We start from the raw sequence: 13,647 nt of genomic DNA on the forward strand, positions 1-13,647 counted from the left end.
TCAAGCTGCTGTAGCTATTCTAATATCTAACAAAATAGATTTCAAACTAAAATTAATCAAAATAGATGGAGAAGGACATTTCATATTCATTGAAGGAAAAATCCTTGAAGATGAAGTCTCAATTCTGAACATTTATACCCCAAATTCAAGGACACCAATATTTGTAAAAATAACATTATTAAAACTTAAATCACACAAACCCCACACATTAATAGTGGGAGACTTCAGCACCACACTCTCACCAATGGACAGATCTGCCAGACAGAAACTTAACAGAGAAATAAGGGAACTAACAAATGTTATGACTCAAATGGACTTGACATTTACAGAATATTTTGCCAAACATAAAATATAATACCTTCTTCTCAGCACTTCATGGAACCATCTCTGAAACTGACCATATACTCAGTCATAAAGCAAATCTCAACAGATAAAAAAAAAAAAAATGGAATAGCCCCTGTATCTTACTGGATCACCATGGGTTAAAGTACAAACTCATGGAAACCAAACATCTCACAACTGAAATACCACTGAGTCAAGGAAGAAATAAAGAAATTAAAGACTTCATAGATTTCAATGAAACTGAAAGTACAACATACACAAACTTATGGGACATAATGAAAGCAATGCTAAGAGGAAAGGTCATAACACTTAGTGCCTACATAAAGAATTTGGAGAAATCTCACACTAGTGACTTAAGAGCACACTGAAAGCTCTAGAACTAAAAGAAGCAAACTCACCCAGGAGGAGTTGTCAGCAGGAAATAAACTCAGGACTGAAGCCAATAAAATAGAAACAAAAAGAACAATGCAAAGAATCAGTGAAACAAAGGGTTGGTTCTTTGAGAAAATTGACAAGATAGACAAACCTTTATCCAAACTAACCAAAAGGCAGAGTGAGAATATCCAATTAACAAAATCAGAAAAAGAGGGGACATAACTGACACTGAGGAAACCAAGAGAATGAATAAGTCATACTTGAAAAACCTCTACTTCACAAAATTGAAAAATCTAAAAGAAATGGACAATTTTCTGGATAGGTACCACATACCAAAACTAAATCAAGACTAGATAAACAAACAATTTAAACAGACCTATAACTCCTAAAGAAATATAAGTGGTCATTAAAAGCCTCCCAACCAAAAAAGTCCAAGCCCAGATGGTTTCAGGGCAGAAATACCAGAAATTCAAAGAAGAGCTAATATCAAATTGTTCCACACGATAGAAAGAGAAGAAATACTGCCAAATTCTCTTTATGAGGCTGTAGTTATCCTGATACCCAAAGAATACAAAGATGCAACAAAGAAAAAGAATTACAGACCAGTCTTTTTCATGAACATTGATGAAAAAATACTCAATAAAATACTGGCAAACCGAATCTAAGAACACATCAAAAAAATCATCCACCATGGTCAAGTAGGCTTCATCCCAGAGATGCAGGGATGGTTCAAGATATGAAGATTTGTCAATGTAATACACCATATAAACAAACTGAAAGAAAAAAAAAACACATGACCATCTCATTAGATGCTGGAAAAGCCTTTTGACAAAATCCCACACCTCTTCATGATAAAGGTCTGGGAGAGATCAGGGATACAAGGAACATACCTAAACATAATAAAAGCAATATACAGCAAGCCAACAGTCAACATCAAATTAAATGAGAGAAATTCAAAGCAATTACACTAAAATCAGGAATAAGACAAGGTTGTCCACTCTCTCCATATCTATTCAATATAGTACTCCATGTGCTAGCTAGAGCAATAAGGCAACAAAAGGGAATCAAGGGGATACAAATTGGAAAGGAAGAAGCCAAAACTCTTGCTAGTTGCAGATGATATGATAGTATACGTAAGTTCTATCTAAAAATTCTACCAGGGAATTTCTACAGCTGATAAACACCTTCAGTAATGTGGCAAGATACAAGATTAACTCAAAAAAATCAGTATCCCTCCTATATACAAATGATAAATGGACTGAGAAAGAAATCAGAAAAACAACACCCTTTACAGTAGCCACAAATAACACAAAATATATTGGGGTAACTTTAACTAAACAAGTGAAAGATCTATACGTCTTTGAAATAAGAAATTGAAGAAGATACGAGAAAAATGGAAAGATTTTTTTATTGTACAATCCTGTACAATAAAAAAACTTCTGGAGGTATCACTGTCCCTGACTTCAAGCTCTACTATAGAGCTATAGTAGTAAAAAAACAGTTTAGTATTAGCATAAAAACAGACACATGGATCAGTGGAATTGAATCTAAGACCCTGACACAAATCCACATTCCTATGAACACCTGATTTTTGACAAAAAAGCCATAATTATACAATGAAAAGAAAGAATCTTCAACAAATGGTCCTGGCCTAACTGTATGTCCACATGTGGAAGATTGCCATATACAAAACTCAAAGTCCAAGTGGATCAAAGACCTCAACATAAACCCAGTTACACTGAATTTAATAGAAGAGAAAGTGGGAGCTAGCCTTGAACGCATTGACATAGATTATTTCCAGTAACACCACATAGTACAGACTCTGAGATCGACAATTAATAAATGGGACCTTCTGAAACTGAAAAGCTTCTGTAAGGCTAAGGACATGGTCAACAGGACAAAATGACAGCCTACAGAATGGGAAAAGATCTTCACCAACCCCACATCTAACAGAGATCTCCAAAATATATTTTAAAAACTCAAGATACTAGACATCAGAATACCAAATAATCCAATTAAAAAATGAGATATATATCTAAACAGAGAATTCTTAACTGAAGAATCTCAAATGGCCAAAATTCACTTAAAGAACTGTTCAACATCCTTAGGCATCAGGGAAATGCAAATCAAAATGACTCAGATACCATCTTACACCTGTCAGAATGGCTAAGATCATAAACATTGATGACAGCTTATGTTGGAGAGGATGTGCAGTAAGGAGAACACTCCTCTACTGCTGATAGGAGTGCAAACTGGTGCAGCCACTTTGGAAATCAATATGGCAGTTTCTCAGGAAAATGAGAATCTATCTACCTCAAGACCTAGCTGTACTATTTGGGCATATACCCAAAGGATGCTCAATCATACAAGGACACTTGCTCAACTATGTTCATAGCAACATTATTCGTAATAGTCAGAACCTGGAAGCAACCTCAATTTCCCTCGACTGAAGAATGGATAAGGAAAATATGGTACATTTACACAATGGAATATTACTCAACTGTAAAAAACAATGACCTCATGAAATTTACAGGCAAGTGGGTGGTACCAGAAAAAAATAAGAGGGTCCAAAGAGGGATACATGGATTTTCCTAAGAAGTGGAGATCAAAGAGATCTCCTGGGTAAACTGGGGGCAGGAGTCAGGGGAAAGGGGGTATGGGAACTTGAGAGAGCAGTTTGGGTGTGCTGGGTGCAGGAGGCAGTTTAAGGGTGGGGCAGAAGGCTAGGGAGAAACCTGGTACCAGAGAAACTCCTAAGAATCCATAAGGATGACCTCAACCAAGACTGCTAGCAATAGTGGAGAGGGTGCCTCAACTGGCCATCTACTGTAATGAGATTGCCAATTACCCTAATTGTCATCACAGAGCCTTTATCCAGTAACTGAAGGGAAGCAGATGCAGAGATCCACAGCTAAGCACTGGGCTGAGATCTGGGAGTCCTGCTGAAGAATGGGAGGGGGGAGTATATGAGCTAGGGGGGGTCAAGGTCATGATGGAGGAACCCACAGAGACAGCTGATCTGAGCTTATGGGAGCACACGGATTCTGAACCAACAGTTAGGGAGCCTGCACAGGACCAACGTAGGCCCTCTGCATGTTTGTGACAGTTGTGTAGTTTGGTCTGTTTGTAAGGCTGCTAGCAGCTAAGTGTCCCTGGCACTTAGCTGGCCTTTGGAGAGCCTGTTCCTCATGATGGATTACCTCGCCCAGCCTTTATACAGGGAAAGGCGCTCGGTCCTACCTCAACTTGATGTGCCATGCTAAGTTCAAACCTATAAGAGGTCTACCCCTTTCTGAATGGAGACAGAGAAGGGGTGGAAGGTGAAGGAGATAGATGGGAAGTGGTGTGGGGATGGAGGAGGTAGGAGAGGAGGAGGGGAAACTGTGCTAGGTATGTAAAATAAAAAAATGTTAATAAAAAATAAAGATTAAAATATAGTTGCAATATACATTTACTGCCAGTCCAACTAGCTTTATCTCTTTTTGTTTATTTTTCCTCTCTCTCTCTCTCTGGAGACAGGATCTCTATATGTAGGTTGGCCTCAAACTCTTAATCCTCCTGTCTCAGCCTCCTGGATACTGGGAACATAGACTTTCTTTGCTTGCTCCTCATTCTCCTCCATACTTCCTCTTTCCCCTCCTCCCCCTCCTTTTCCTCTATTATTGTGCAGGGAATTACAGTCAGGTCTGATGCTTGCCAAGCAGGTGGTCTTCCACTTACCTATGTACCTTGCCCTAGGAGTGCTCCTTGCCATCAGTCTTGGCCATGACTTCTTGGATGTGACACAAGCAGGTAGCAACAAAAGCATACACAGACAAGCTTGCCTGTGTTAAAATGCTTCTGCACACTAATCTACCAAGGAAAATGATCACCTTCAGAATTCTTCTCCTTCATGAGTAAGTGCATATAGCAAAGCCCATCAATTCACATACATTAACTATGCAATTTTCTATTAAAACGAAACCATTTTTAAAGCATACTGTTAGGACAGAAATAGGAAATTACTGTGGACATTTTTTCTCCTTTTTTTATTTATTATATTTGTGTTTTGATTTTACACATCAGCCATGGGTTTCCCTGTCCTCCCCACTCCCATCCCTGCCCCCACCTTCCCCCCATCCCCTCCCCTCTATTCCCATCTCCTCCAGGGCCAAGACTACCCTGGGGATTCATTTAAACCTGGTGGATTCAGTACAGGCAGGTCCAGTCCTCTCCTTCCAGGCTGAGCAAAGTGTCCCTGTGTAAGCTCAAGGTTCCAAACAGCCAGCTCATGCACTAAGGACAGGTCTGGTCCCACTGCCTGGGGGCCTCCCAAACAGTTCAAGCTATTCAATTGTCTCACTTATCCAGAGGGCCTGATCCAGATGGGGGCTCCACAGCCTTTGGTTCATAATTCATGTGCTTCCATTCATTTGGCTATTTGTCCCTGTGCTTTTTCCAATCTTGGTCTCAGAAACCCACACTCCTACAGTCCCTCCTCTTTCTTGACAATTGGACTCCTGGAGCTCCACCTGGGGCCTAGCTGAGGATCTCTGCATCCACTTGCATCAGTTATTGGATGAGAGTTCCAGGACGACTGTTAGGGTGTTTGGCCATCTGATCCCCAGACTAGGTCAGATCAGGCTTTCTCTCCACCGCTGCCAGCAGTCTGCATAGGATGTGCATTGCTTTAAAGAGAAAACAACACAAAGGAGATTAAGATAGAAATTGAGTCTCTGTAGAGCAAAGAAGAGTTCTGGAGAAAAACTCGTGAGGGTACCATGAAACTTGGACTACTCAATTCTCCACTGGTCTGATAGATAACTGTATGTTCAAAATAATAGCCATGATATATTAAACTATGTATCCACGTGTAAACATACCTATGCTTGTGTATAAGAGAAATGAATGGCAGTAAGCTGGGACAGCTACATTATAGATGCTGTTTCCACTATAAGTACAAGAGTTGTTTGAAAGTGGGCTTAGGGGCCTGTGAGACGGCTCAGTGTGGGTAAGGGTGCTTGCTGCCAAGCCTGATGGCCTGGGTTCGTCCCTGTAATGCACATGGTGAAAGGAGAGAGCTGCTTTCAAAGAAACTACCAGTCAAACCACTCCAAGAAAAACTGCCCTCCCAAGGTAAAAACAAAAATACAATGTTATTTGTAACTTTTTTATAATAAAGTTTTAAATAATTTTAATTAAAAGAGATAAGGACTCAGCAGGACAAATAACAACGCCTTGTTAACAGGATTGCTAACAGATGCCTACCTTCCAAGAAATGCTAAAGGAAGTTCAAGTCCACACAGAGGAATTAAATGGGACACAAGCCTATGAACATACAAAATTCGCTAGTGTGGTACTTGCATAGGCAAAGTGACAGTACTCTAACGGTAGTCCACAAATCCCTTTTAATTTAAGTATAAAAGTCAAAAGATGAATTTAAGAATAGGAGTTACAAAACCTTAGACAATAAAAAAGACATGAGTTTTGACATAAAATTTGAGGGGAGCAGAAATACAGAGTTTTTACATGACTGAAGTTTGAAATTGAGCTGTTGTTAGTTAATATTACTAGAATTACTGTAATTATGAGATGTTTTATGTAACCTTATACTAACTACAAAGAAAATACTTATGTAAAAATAAAAGACAAAAGGTATCAAAACATAACAACAAGAACAACAAAAAACACAAAACAATAAACAGGAAAATAATAGAGGAACAAGACAGCCTAAAATTAGTTCAAACAGAAATGAATGTCCTTCTTTATCAACAATCAGTTTAATGTAAGTGGATTAAATGTCTCAGTAAACAGACATAGATTAACTCAATGGAAAAACCAAGGCCAAATTACTTACCGTCTATGGGAAGTGCATTTACATATAGGAATACACAAGGTGCACATCTTTAATCCCAACACTCCAGAGGCAGAGGCAAATCTGAATTCAGGCCAGCATGGTCTACAGAGCAAATTCCAAGACAGCCAGGGCTACACAGAGAAACCCTCTATCCAAAATAATAATAATAATGAATTTTTTTAAAAGGCATAGGCTGAAAAAAAATCAAAGAATAGAAGATTATATCTAGTAAAGTGATGAGAAAAGCAAGAACTTTGCTCTGCTTCATTAGGAAACAGATTTTAAAGAAACTTACACAGAAGACCATGAGCAGCATAATATAACAATTAAGCATCAATTCATCAGCAAGATGCAGCACTTACAAACAGCATGTGCCCTATCAAATACCTAAAAATAGAAAGCAGATCTGGACAGCACTATGCATACACATACACACACACACACACACACACACACACACACACACACACACACACGTACAGAGAGATGGTAGCAGACTTCAATAATCCAGTTTCAGTGCTAGAACATTTGGACAGAAAATCAAACAGGAAACAGCAGACTTACATGTTGCTGTAGACCAAATAGATCTCATAGATATGCAGAACATGCCACCCAAAGCAACACATTAAATGTCCTCTCAAAATGCACATGGCATTCCCCAGGACACAGCACATTAATAACTGACAAAACAAATTTTAATTACTTTAAGAACACTGAATTTATACTAAATATCTTTCTAGCCACAATGGAACAAATCTATAGACCAAGGACAGAAGAAGGAATATCAGAAAGTTAACACATACAAATTAAACATCACACTGTCAAAAAAATGAGACAAAGAAGAAATCAAAAGGGAAATCACAAAATATATGAACACACATAAGAAGGAAATACAACATACCAAAAGTTACAGGGTTCAGAAAAGGCAGTCAGAGAATTCCCAGGAATAAATTTCCCCACCACAAAAAAAGAGAAAGGTCTCAAACTCTATACCTTGAGGAACTGAAAAAAAAAGAAAACAGAAAAATCAGGAGAAGGAAAGAAATCAAGATTATAACAGAAATAAATGAGAAAAAATACAGACTACAGTAGAAAAAAAATCAATGGAACAGAAAGTACTTTGATTTTGTTGTTGTTTTCATTCTAAAGACAAATGAAATCAACAAATCTTTTGCTAGAGTCAACTAAAAAATAGAGAACACTCAAATAAATAAAATGAGGATGAAAGGGGAGGCATTACAACTGAGGGCAAAACCATAAACAAGACCATAAATACTGCTAGCAAGTGCATACCAACCAGTTGGATAACATTGAAATGAACAAATGCCTGGAAATATACAACCAGCCCAAACAGAATCAAAAAGAAATCAACACTCTGAACAGATCAAAGATGGGGAAGAAAAGCCCCTCAATTTGTGTTTGCCCAAGAAAGTCTCCATTTGTCTTTCACTTTTGAAAATTTATTTCATAGAACATACAGTTGGCAAAATTTTCTCTCAATTCTAAACAGCACCCTCTTCTTACCTGGCTTATCATGCACACAGATAAAGAAGACAACATGATGCCTTAGAAATAAACATGATAAAATCATTAATAAAATTCAACATATCCATTATCTTTCATAGATACTCTGGGGGTGGGGGATAAGGACATCCAAACTAGAATATTTTAATAAACCAGTAAATGGTAGGATATGATGGTTTGGGTCCTGCATTAAATGTTAGAGATCTAACTTATCCATACACTTGTCTCTAAGCTCATTCCCTTTAACCACACCCCACATGTCACCCCTCTCCACTTATAACTAGTAAGCACCATTTTATTGTTTGTTACTATCACTTTATGCAGATCATGAAGTCTATGAAGCCAACTCGGGGCCTTTCTTATCTTTGTTCCTCTGCTGTGTTTACTGTTCTCTGGCATCTTTGGGGTTTCATTCACCTCGTAATTTCTTATAGTTTGAAGTGTATACCTAGATGTGGGATGATAGCAGTTTATAAGGCTTTCAACTTAATTTGTAAGTTTCCTGGATCTAGTGGTGTCTAACCTTAAATATAGGGAATTTCTCAGTCATTATTCCATCTTCATTGTCCTTCTGGTGTTCTTGTTATATGTATATATCATATATATGTATATGTATATATTATATTTGTAGTGATTCCACAGATTTTTAATATTCTGTCACATTTCTTATTTTCCTAGTCTTTTTACTCTGTCAGTTTGGGAGGTTTCAACTATATCCAAGCTGCTAACAAAACCACCAAAGCAATTCCCAGTATCAGTTACATTGTTTTATCCTTAGCATTTCTGCTGCTGTGTTATCTCAGACATTCCTTTCACACTGTGGACTGGCTAGTTCTCTGCTAACTTGACACAAACTGAGGATCATCTGGGAAGAGTAAATCTCAATTGAAAAATTGCCTCCATAAGATGGGCCTGTGGGCAATTTTCTTTATAAATGATAGGTGGGGGAGAGCCTCATCAATATGGGTGGTGACACCTCTTGGCTGGTGGTCCTGAGTTATAGAAGAAATCAAACTGAGAAAGCTATAAAAAGTGACCCAGTGTCTTAGTTAGGGTTTCTATTGCTGTGATAAACACCATGACCCAAGAACAAGTTGGGAAAGAAAGATTTTATTTGGCTTACACTTCCTAGATCATAGTCCATCATTGGAGGAAGTCAGGACAGGAACTCAAGCAGGGCAGGATCCTGGAGGCAGAAGCTGATGCAGAGGCCATGGATAGAAGATACTTACTCCCCCTGGCTTGTTCACCCTGCTTTCTTATAGAACCCAGGACCACTAGCCCAGGGATGGCAACACCCACCATGGGCTGGGTCCTCTCCATTGATCACTAATTGAGAAAATGCCTTACAGCTGAATCTCATGGAGACATTTCCTTAACTGAGGCTCTTTCCTCTCTGATGAATCTAGTTTGTGTCAAGTTGACACACAAAACAAGCCAGTACAACTGACCCCTTGTCAGCTTGACACACAAACACATCACTATTAAACCACAAGCCTTCCTTTCTTATTCATCCCCCAAGATCTCACATTAGAATCATAAATTTTAAAAGTCCCAAAATCTTTAAAAATTCAAACACATTAAAATTTCAGTCTCTTTTAAATATCCAATCTTTTTTAAAAGTTCAAGGCTTTCATCTATAGGCTCCCTTAAAAATCAAAATTAAATACCTTCAAAGGGAAGGAACCAGGGCACTATCACAATCTGAACAAAGCAAAACCAAACTTAAACAGTATAAATAACTCAGTGTCCAATTATCTGGTATTTACTCACCATCTTCTGGACGCTTCCAAAGGGCTTGGGTCATTTCTCCAGCTTTGCCCTCTGCAGCACACATAACTTGTCTTCTAGGCTCTGGATGGCTCCTCTCCACTGCTGCTACTGTTCTTGATGGTCTTTCCATGGTACTGGCATCTCCAAAATTCTGGTGTCTCTTGTTGCAACTGGGCTACACTTTCACCAATAGCCTCTTACAGGCTCTCTTCATGCCAAGTCTCAACTTCTTTGCAAGACCCCTTCAGTCCTGGTCCTCTACTGCAACTGAGGCTGCACCTTCACCAATGGCCTCTTCTGGCCTCTCACAATGCCAAGCTTCAGTTGCTCTCCATGACCTCTTCAAGGTTTCAAAACCAGTACCACGTGAGTGATCCTTACATGTTACCAAGTCCTGCTGCCAACACGAGGTACAACCATGGCCGCCTCTGGAACACAGCTTCTCTGTGCTTTCAAGAAACACTTCGCAGAAGATTTCACCTCAATGATACTGCTCTCTTCTTATTTACCACTAATTTCTTAGCTCTAGCCAACCAACATCAATATCCCAGCAAAGCAAAGTTTTACTTTAGTCGTTCTGGTATCTTATTAATCACAGCTGATTCTTCAATCCCAGCTAACCAGAACCACAGGATCTTAATTCAGAAAAGCAGATGGCCCTGGTAGGGTCTTAAAAACTTTCCTCTGAAACTTCACAAGCCAGGCCTCCATCCTCTGCACTACTTTCAACATTCTTATCTCCCAAGCTTCTATACAACAGCCCACTGAACTCTCAACACTCAATGGCTTTTCTAGCCCAAAGTTCTAAAGTCCTTCTACAGTCCTCCCAAAAACAACATGGTCAGGTCTGTCACAGCAATATCTCTACTACACTGGTACCAGTTTGTCTTAGTTAGGGTTTCTAATGTTTTGATAAACACCATGACCAAAGAGCACATTGGGGAGAAAGGGTTTATTTGGCTTAAACTTTCAGATCATAGTCCATCATTGGAGGAAGTCAGAACAGAAACTCAAGTAGGGCAGGATCCTGGGGGCAGAAGCTGATGCAGAGGTCATGGAGAGAAGCTGCTTACTTCCCCTGGCTTGTATAGCCTGCTTTCTTATAGAACCCAGGACCACCTGCCCATGGATGGCATCACCCACCATGGGCTGGACCCTCCCCCATCAATTACTAATTGAGAAAATGCCTTACAGCTGGATCTATAGAGGCATTTCCTCAACTGAAGCTCCTTCCTCTCTGATGACTCTAGCTTAGGTCAGGTTGACACATAAAACCACCTGGTACACCCAGTAAACAGCACTCTTCCAAGGCCTCTGCTTCAGTGCCTGCCCCCAGCTTCATGCTTTACCTACTACTGCCTTGGCTTCCCTCAAAGATGGGCTGTAGCCTGCAAGCCAATTCCCTCCCTGAGTTGCTTTTGGCCATTCACAGTGCTCATCACAGCAAAAGAAACTCTAACTGGTACATAATGTGGAGCATTGCTCTGACTGGACATGACCATGTTGTTTTTCTTTTGAGATAGGGTTGTGGAAACACTTTAACCTTTGGGCTGGAAAAGCCAATGAGTGTTGGGCCCTTAATGGATTGCTCTGTGGAAGCCTGAAAGATAAGAATGTGGAGGAAAATGGAGATGATGGAGGCCAGGCTTGTGAAGTTTCCAAAGGAAGTGTGAGAGTCCCTCAAAGACTCTATCAGGGCAATTTTTGTGATATTTTCTACCAGAAAACCATGAGTGAGTCCCAGGCCTTGGACACTGACCTACAGGATTTGATTGCCACTGTTAAACTGTGGTTTTGCTTTGATCTGATTGTAACTGTGCTCCGGTTTTTCTATGAAGCAAGAAAATATGAAACTTATTTTGGATTTTACAGGAGACTACAGTTTTGAGCTGGGATTTTAAAAGAAAACAGACTTTAAATCATTGAAATTTTGAAGAACTATGGGACTTTTAAAGTTAGACTCTTTTATATTGTGATATTAAAATGAGACCTTGAGGGCTATCAAGAAATAAAAGATTATAGTTTAACTATGGTGTGTTTGTGTTTCAAGTTGACAAGTGGTGACTATTTTGTAAACTTGATACAAACTCGGGTCATCTGAGAAGAGGGAACCTCATTTGAGAATCATTCCCTCCAGACTGTCCTGTGCACAAGTTTGTGGATCTATTTCTTGATTAACGGCTGATGCAGGATGGCCTAAACCACTGTGAATGGTGTCAGCCCTAGGCAGGTGGTCCAAGATCATATAAGAAAGCAGCAAGCTAAACAAGCTATGAAAAGCAAGACAGTAGGTAATGTTTCTTCATGGCTCCTGTCTCAGTTCCTGCCCCAGTTCCTGCTTGAGGTCCTGACTTGGCTTCCTTTGAAGATGGTTGTAATTTGTAAGCTAAGTAAACCCTCTCTCCTTCAGCTGCTTTGGGTCACAGTGTTTATCACAGTAACAGGAAAGCTAACTAGGGCATGGTGTTTGATCTCTGCATTTGTGTTACAGTGTGTTATCTCTCACATGTCTCTTGCAGTATGTTGTAGCATGAATTGTTAGAAGGTCTTATTAATAAAATCAAATCTGAAGCCAGGTATGGGGGTGAATGCTGGAAGATTAGAGAAGCAGAACAAGCCACAGCCACCTCACCTCACCAATTCCTCAGATGATCCTGTCTTCTCAGACTGGAAGCCTCTGAGTCCCCATCCAAATGGATCTCAGCTGAACTGCTGCTCAAAAGTCTAAAAGCTTAACAGGCTCTAGTTCTGGTCCTCATGCCTTATATACCTTTCTGCTTCCTGCCATCACTTCCTGGGATTAAAGGCATGAGTCACCATGCCTGGCTGTTTCCATTGAACTCACAGAGATCCAGATGGATTAAAGGTGTGAGTGCCACCATTTTCTGGCCTCTATATCTATCTAGTGGCTGTTCTGTTCTCTGACCCCAGAAAAGTTTATTAGGGTGCACAAAATTTTGGGAGACACAATATCACCACAGTATGTGATCTCTGGCATGCCTGCTAAGGTGTGTTGTCTCTGGTATGCCTGTTGCAGTGTTTTATCTCTGACATCTCTGCTGCAGTGTGTTATGCCCAGCATGTGTGTTGCAATGTGTTCTAGCATTTCTGCTGCAGGGTGTCAAGCCTAACCTTCCTGTTTTGAGATGTTATCTCTAGCATGTTATCTATCTGTTGCAGTGTTATTTTTAGCATTTTAGGGTGTTTTTTAAGAAAAATTCTATCTCTCTGCTTATATTGCCCATTTGTTTTTGCATGCTATCTACCTTATCTATTATTGACCCTAGCATATTACTTATAATTTAAATTTCTGTCTGACATTCTAATATTCCCAATGTATATGAGTCTATTTTCAATTATTTTCCTCCTTCCTACTGTCTTTCTCTCTTCAGCTGGTCCTCACATAATGAGTGCTGTGATGAGTTGTGAGATGGGGGAATAGTCTAATAGTTTATAACCAGGTCTTTCAGTGAACAGGCTCACTGGACTGTTGAATTCCATGTTGTTCATTTTTCCTTTCCCTCTGATAGAACAGTATAGATTAATTGGTCTGGAAATGAGTACCTTCTACATAGTAGACCAGTGTGGTGGTTTGAATGATAAATGTCTTCAGGGGCTCATGTATTTGAATAATTGGTCCCCAGGTGTTGGACCTTCTTTGACAGGTTATAGAACCTTTAGAAGGTGGGACCCTGATGGAAGATCATGTTGCTGGGGCATGCCCTGAAGGTCTGTAGCCTCATTTCAACATGGGGATAACATGTGAACACCTAGCTCCTTCCTCTTGCTGCTGTGCC

Source organism: Onychomys torridus, chromosome 7 (genome assembly GCF_903995425.1).
Source record: "Onychomys torridus chromosome 7, mOncTor1.1, whole genome shotgun sequence".
In the NCBI taxonomy this organism is placed as follows: Eukaryota; Metazoa; Chordata; class Mammalia; order Rodentia; family Cricetidae; genus Onychomys; species Onychomys torridus.